Here is an 8,269-nt window from a genome sequence, read left to right on the forward strand (position 1 = left end):
TTGATTGAGTATTGAATTCCATTTTACAAAAAGAACAAAAAGATTTGAGTTTTGTTTTGACTGGTTTTTTGATTCTGCATTAGCTGGTCCTTGGCTTGATTGTGGTCAAGTAAAACAACCTAGAATCATCCTTGTAGGCTTTTGCCTCGTTAGGTTTGCTTTAGAGTAAATTTCCTTTTGATTTGCTTGTGAGTCAATTTTTCATAGATTTTATAGATTTTGAGATTGTTTTTTGTTAAAATAGATTTATATGCTTTATTAAATAAGGAAAATACAAAAACATCTCCTTTGAAAAGTTTTGTTTCAAGTGGCTTTTGGAGTATTTTGAAAGAGAAAGAATTTTTCGTGCACGTAATGAGTGGTCATGTTTGTATGCTTGGAAAGATAAAGAGTTTTATTTCTCTAATTTTCGTTGCCAAGAGAGTTGTTTTTATATAAATTTGCATTCTCTAAACTTTCTTAGCTAAGAATTTCATTGAAAAAGAAAAGTAGTGTAAATCATCCTAAGTGCATCTTTGTAGTGGTTTGAGTCGAGTCTACACACCATTGGTTTCATTTCCGCTACCTTTTGTCTTTAAAGAAAACCATAAAAATTAACGCTTAAAGTAAAATCAACATAGTAACTTTTTCTTTTACTAGGGCTCTGAAACACCAATATAGATCAGGCTAGTGTCTTGGAGTAGGAGAGTAATTAACTCTCCAAGACAGCAAAACCAAACAAGTAGCTTATCTTGTGGTAGGATAAATCCAACTGTTGCATTTATACTCTGGGAAAGCTCCTCTTAAAGGAGAAGCACGAGCTCGTGTCCGAACCAGTGAGGGGATCAATCCTCCCTCGTTGGGAACGACGCCAGACACGCACGTATTACAAACGGTAAACCTCGGATTAACCATTGTCGAGGAGCCAGGGGTCACTTATCGGTAAACCTTGGATTGTTGTCAAGGAGCCGGTAAGGGGATTGAGCTTGATACTCTGCCCTTGCGTGCTGTCGGAGTTTAGACTGTTCCCCCAGGTGTATTTGCCGCTGTTGGTAACCTTAGTGGCCATAATCTTAGGATTCTACCCAAGGTGACGGTGGAGGGAAGATCCCACTGTACCTGGAGTAGACGTCGGCTAGACTCACTTGGATTTTCCGGGGGGTTCACTTCACTCGAGAGGGTTAAAGTGGAGGAACTTGTGCCGATCTATTCATTAAGCAGGTTGTCGGGGTAACTGTTCCACCCTCCACTTCTGTACTGAATTCGGCGATGTTGGGTTTCATCTCCAACTAGTGTTTTCGGTCCGGAAGGCTACTGTTTGTGCATGGTTTGACGCCCTAGATTCTTTAGGCGTGTGATTCAAATTTGTTTGGTTCTTTAGCGACTTTAGGTGGTTTGATTTGAGATTTTACTTTGTTTTCGTGTGTAGTAGTTAAAAGTTTTTAGCTGTGGCGGAATTACCGAGACAGTCCCGTAGACTTCGGGGCAAGTCACCTGAGATTGTTACTGGAACTGATTTGTTGAGGAAACTCCGTAGATCGCGGGGTGGACCTCCTGAAGACGTCCCGGGGCAGTACGAAGGATTGAAGGTCCTTGTAACTCCTCCTAGTGGCAGTAGAGTTGGATCACCTGAAGAAGGAGAGTCTTCCTTGGTAGTCCATCCAGATTACCAAAGTCTAGAGACAGGTTATAATCCCGAAGCTGCTACAGTTTCCGAGCTTGCTGGTAGTTTTTCATCTACTAGTGATTTAGGTGAGGAACCTGAAATATCTGAGCCTGTTACTCCAACTTCTAGTGTTCCAGATTCACCAAGAGTAGAACGAGTTATCACCGAAAATCTTCCTACTGGTTTGATTGCCATTGAAGAACTTGCTCCAGAGGAAGAAATAGGCGTCTCTAACCTTGAAGATCAACTTACTATTGATCTAAGGGAGCGTGAATCTATCTTTTACAGTCCTCCTAGAAGTACTACTTGGTACCTTTCGTTAACTAACTATTTAGACAATTCAGGGTTAAGTTTTTCTCCACCTCGTACTCCTTTTCCACCTGGAGGTATCTATACTCCTGTAAATATGTCTGGTCAGTCGTCCGTGTTCTCTCAATCTTCTGAATCTTTCTTACACGGCGGTCCTTCTGTTCCCACCGGGTATCAGTCACTTTCTGGTACCTTTGCAGGGGCATCTCCTCAACCCATTGATCATGGGTTATTAGCTGGGAACAATGGTAATAGACCGTTGGGTGTAGGGGACATTTACATGATGTCAGGATCAGTTCCTGTTTCTCAACCTCAAGGTGGCCAATTACCGCCTGGGGGGCAGCCTCAATCAACGCCTGGGGGGCAACCTCAAGGTACACAAATTGTGTCTGGGGGGCAACCTCAAGGCCAGTATGTACCTATGGTACAATACATGCCTCAAGGTCAACCCCAGCCTCAATATGTACCCCAGGGTCAACCTCAGTATCAATATTTACCTCAAGGGTATCAACCTCAAGGGTATCAACCTCAAGGTCAAGGTCAACCCCAGTATCAGTATTTACCCCAAGGTTATCAACCTCAAGGTCAATACTCGAGTCAAGGTTATCAACCACCTCAGGGTCAGTCTTATGTTCAAGGTCCGGGAAATGTACCTTTTAATTATCAACCCTACCCTCAACCTAGTTACGGATCTCAGTATCCTCAACCTGTTACGGGTCAATACCCCGGAATGATAGTGTGGGATCCATCACAAGGTCAACAGGTGTTGCAGCCAAGTGTACAGTTGTTAACCGGACAACCCGTAGTTTCTGGTTCACCCCAGCAACCGCAACCTGTCCAGTCAAATGTTCAAACTTCTGTAACTTCGGTAGTTACTCAACCGCCAATTGCACCTAGTACTCCATCTCAAACGGCTGCTGCAACTACCGCAACTTCTGCCGCACTTACTTTTGGAGTATCGACAGCTCCTGTTTCTACTGTCTCTGTAACTACTCCTCAGACATCTTTACCCTTATCTGGATCTACGATTCAAACTACGGTTCAGATGCCTGTAGGTCAGCCTGGTATAAGTACGGTTGTCACTACTCAACCACAATTTGTTCATCAACCGTACCAGGGACAGTACCAATATGGGCAAGCTGTCCAACAGCCAGTTTACCAGTATCAACCGTATCCTGGGTACACTTATCAACAACCTCAACAACCCCAGTACGGTCCGGTTAATCCTGGTTTTCCAGGAGGATACAATATCCCGAATGCAATGCCTATTCCAAGTTATCCTGGATATCCTCCTCCTGGGGCTGGTGTCATGACTCAGAGTTTTAGGGATCCGAACCGGCAATTGTCGTTTATCGCAACTTTGGATTTACCAGACTTGTCGCGCCTAACGAACGACCCAATCAATTATCTTCTGTTCTGGCCGGCAATGCCAAATAAGTTGCCCAGTGATATACCCAAGTTTGAAGGTAAGTCTGGAGAGGACCCGTCGAATCATGTGATGACTTACCACCTCTGGTGTGCTTCAAATTCTATCTCGGATGATTCGATCCGCTTACGTCTTTTCCAGCGTACACTCATTGGTCTCACGGCCAAGTGGTACATTGAGTTACCACGGGCCTCTTTTTACAATTTTAGCCAGTTAGCTACCTCATTCTTAACTCACTTTCAGTTGCCGGTCAAATACGATAACGGCACGGAGTTATTAACTTCACTAAAACAATTGACGTCCACGTATATTTCCGATCACATTCATGAGTGGAGACGTCGAAGAAGTTTAGTGAAAGTTTTTATTCCGGACTAAATCTTAGCTGAATGGTTTGTTAAATCATTATTACCGAAGATTACTGAAGATATAGCTAAGGCCGGAGTAGTTACTGAGGAGCAAGTCATTGCTCAGGCACAGTACCTTGACTTAGTTTATACTCAATCGGGTACGTTACACGAGAAGATCCCAGATCTTCCAAAATCGAATCAAATTGCTGCTGCTCCTTCGGGATCTCATGCCGCTGATGGTATGATTGGTACGGTGAACACAAAGAGCAAGAAGAAGTCTTCCAAGAATTCTACTACTCCTATAATCACCTTACCTGATTCCCCGACAGGAGAGTCTTCTCCTGAACTTTCTGCCGATATTCACGCTGTAGAGTCATCTACGGCCAAATCAAAAAACGGTGGAAAGAAGAAAGGAAAGAAGAAGGCTAAAGCAGACAAGGCTCTGAAGGAGAAAACAGAAAAGTCGGAAACCAATGACGAAAAGCGCAAACCTCGATATCCTTATCTTATTTGTGAAGAGGATCATTTTACAAGAGATTGCCCTCATCGGGCCGAGGTTGTGAAAATAGTCAAAGGTTCTCCCACTCCTGCTGTGTTGAAAGATTCATTTCCAAAGCAGGAGAGTAAGATGATAGGTTCTTCCTCGACTACCAGTGAAGAACCCATTTTGATGATGTCTCATGTGAGGATTGCGACTCGGTCGCAAGATTATGGTAGTAAGAATCTTGTTGATGGTAAGGAAGCAGAATCTTCTCATTCTAATCCATAAACCTCAGCTCCTGGTTCCGATCCACTACAGATCGAAAAACCTAACCCGGACTTAGTAATCAAACCGCCCGCCAAGGGTGTACTTCGAAGGTCTGCTTTCAATCCACATGCAAGAGCGGCCCAGAATTACAACATTGTTGAGGACTTAGCTGTTTCACCCTCAGCAATGTCGGCTTTAGAAGTGCTGCAATCATGCCCAGCACAACGAAAATTACTTTTGTCGGCTATCGGAGCTGTTGATGTTCAGGACCCGAATCTGATAATCTTCGATCTAGAAAATAGTACACCTCGCCTACCCCATCAAATGGCTTTCCAGATTCCAGTGATAGTAAAAAACAGACCTATCCATCGGACTGTAATTGATGAGGGAGCTTCCACGTGTATTATGTCGATTCAGTGTTGGAGATCGCTTGGTTCTCCTTCGCTGAACCAATCCCCGACCATCCTTAAGGCCTTTGATGGCCGTGGGTTCCGTCCGTTTGGTATTCTACAGGAATTGCCTATAGGGGTAGAAGGTAAAACCGTTAGTCTGGATGTGGAGGTGGTTGATGCCCCTCTAGACTACAACCTTCTTTTGGGTCGAAGTTGGTCATATGCTATGACAGCGGTCGTTTCATCGGTCTTCAGAGTAATAAAGTTTCCACATAACGACAAGATCGTGACGATTGATCAGTTGACATACTTTTCATCCGACCCAGCCTCTTCAGAGAGTATCCAGCATGTCGGTAAGACGACAATCCCTTATAGGGACATTGGCGTAGGTTTAGTTAAAGATTCCGGTTTACTGGGAACTTTTCCTTTCCCTCCAATCAACGCAGACCCTTCATTTCAATCAATTCATATGATTACATCAGACACCATTATTTACGACGATCCTTGGATTGTCCCATCTGAATCTGAGATAGACTCATTCGGTGATGCTATGCCTTTGAGTCCATATGAAATTGCTTATGAAGCCATCGTGTCTTTTACCGACTCGCGTTCAACCCAAATCGACCAAATGAATGTGGTCAGTGAGGAATCACTTTCCACACCAACCTCAGAACGGATAGCGTTTCCCGAAGTCGTGTCATTTGACGAAAAACTTCGCGAAATCCTAAGTGTAGACGATATACCATGGGAAGATCTCCATCATAGATCTTCGTTTTTACCTGAGGGTGATGCTTTTGAAAACGATTTTTCATCTATTTTTACCGCTGAATATGTCAAAGACGCTCAGAATCCAACGAAACATCCTCATTCAGAGTTGAATTTAGGGAATATTTCTCACACTATTCCCATTGACATTTCAGTGAAGCCCGGAATTGAGGAAAACATTCATATAGGTGCCTCATGTACAGAAGATGAAATTCAAACTTACAAGGCCCTATTCCAAGAATTCCGCGATGTGTTTGCCTGGTCTTACGAGGAAATGCCAGGAATCGATCCTGCCATTGTTGTTCATGAAATAAAGACCTACCCGGACGCTAAACCCGTCCGGCAACGGTTGCGTCAGATTCACCCTCGAAAAGCAGCTGCGATTAAAGCAGAAGTCGAAAAGCTGTTGAAAGCAGGTTTCATTTATCCAATCCCGTTAACGAATTGGGTATCGAATATTGTTCCGGTTAACAAGAAACAAGGAACAATAAGAATCTGTATCGACTATAGGGATATAAATCGAGCTTGTCCAAAAGACAACTATCCTATGCCCTATATCGATCAAATAATTGATGATTGTGCCGGAAGTGAAATGTTTTCCTTTATGGATGGTTTTTCGGGCTATAATCAAATCAATATTCTACCTGCCGATCAACCAAAAACGGCATTCATTTGTCCATGGGGGACATTTGCTTACTGCAAATTACCTTTTGGGCTTAAGAATGCCGGAGCCACTTTTCAACGGGCGATGTCTTATGCATTTCATGACATCAAGCACATTGTGCAACCGTACCTCGATGATTTGCCTGCTCATTCTTTACATCGAGCTGATCACCTTGTCCACTTACGAGCAATCTTTATGAGGTGTCGGCATTATCGTATTCGGTTGAATCCGCACAAGTGTGTTTTCTGTATAGAAGCGGGTCGATTGCTGGGATTTGTTGTTTCAAAAGCCGACATTCGCGTCGATCCCTCGAAGGTCGAAGCCATCATCAAATTGCCTCCTCCTTCGAGTTTGCACCAACTCCAAAGTTTGCAAGGGAAGGCAAACTTTTTACGCCGATTCATTCCAAACTACGCCGAGGTCACTAAGGGTTTTACACGGTTGTTGAAACAGAACGCTCAATTCTTTTGGGACGAGATTGCCCAACAATCTTTTGATGCACTTAAACACGTGTTGACCCATGCACCGTTGTTGCATCCTCCCAACTACAACCAGGACTACTTCTTATACCTCGCAGCTTCGCATTCCACAATTGGAATGGTGTTAGTCCAAGAAGATGAATTCGGAACGGAACATGTGATATATTATCTTAGTAGGACGTTAAACCCCACTGAGCTAAAATATTCGCATGTGGAGAAATTGGCCCTAGAAGCCGTTCAAGCTGTCCAGCGTTTTCGTCACTACATTCTTCTCCGTAAAACTACAGTTATTTCGGATTGCAACCCTATGATTTATATTTTGACTAAACAACTGCTAGGGGGCAAGTACTCTAAATGGATCGTTATCTTGCAAGAGTTCGACTTGGAGTTCGAGAAGTCCAAGTCTAAGAAATCCTTAGTTTTTGCGAAATTGATGTGTGATTTCCCGCGTGCTGACACAGAAACTGTGGCAGAGGAGTCCATTGCGGACGAATCTTTGTTTCTTATTAGTACTTTAGATCTGTGGTATGGGGATATAATCATCTATCTCCAAACCCAAACATTTCGGCCTGAAACTTCAAAGTCGGAGCATCGAAAAATTCGATTTCAATCCCAGCAATACAGAATTATTGAAGATACACTTTATCGCCGGGGGGCAGACTCGGTTTTTCGACGCTGTTTAACTCACGAAGAGGCTGAGAGGGTTTTGAATGATTGTCACTCTGGAGCGTGTGGTGGTCATATGTCTGGGTATGCCACAACTCAGAAGGTGTTGCGTGCTGGCTATTTCTGGCCGTCCATGTTTAAAGATTGTATCATTGCGGTCCGAAAATGCCACAACTGTCAAGTGTTCGATCGCAAGATGCACGCACCACCTGCTCCTCTCCATCCTATAATTGCCGTTGGTCCTTTCGCCAAATGGGGTATCGATTTTATTACTTGTAACCCTCACTCGGTCGGGGGGCATGCGTATATCATCCTCGCGGTTGATTATTTTACTAAATGGGCCGAGGCGATGCCTACATTCGACGCAAGCGGCAAAACAGCTGCAGTTTTCGTATTCAATCACATTATAACTAGGTTTGGTGTCCCGCAAGCGATCATCACTGACCATGGGAGCCATTTTCGAAACATCATGATGACTGAGCTTACAAGCCAGCTTGGTTTGCGCCACGATAGCTCTACTCCTTATTATCCGCAAGCCAATGGTTTGGTTGAGTCTATCAACAAAGTTCTGGTTATCATGATCCGACGAATCATTGGCATTCATCAGTCGAATTGGCACAACATGTTATTTTCAGCGCTATGGGCATACCGAACTTCAGTGAAAACTTCAACAGGGTTCACTAGAAAGTTTGTCATAACGAATCTAATAATAATATATTGAAGTTTTGAACTTTTACACTATTACAGTTTTATTAAACTTCTAGATCTGTAAATTTAACTGCAATTAGTGCATGCATGAGAATGGGAATTATGCAGAAACTTAGAGAA

Source organism: Pinus tabuliformis, chromosome 4_1 (assembly GCF_031772625.1).
Source record: "Pinus tabuliformis cultivar Carrire ecotype Pingquan chromosome 4_1, CPIR1, whole genome shotgun sequence".
Taxonomy (NCBI): Eukaryota; Viridiplantae; Streptophyta; class Pinopsida; order Pinales; family Pinaceae; genus Pinus; species Pinus tabuliformis.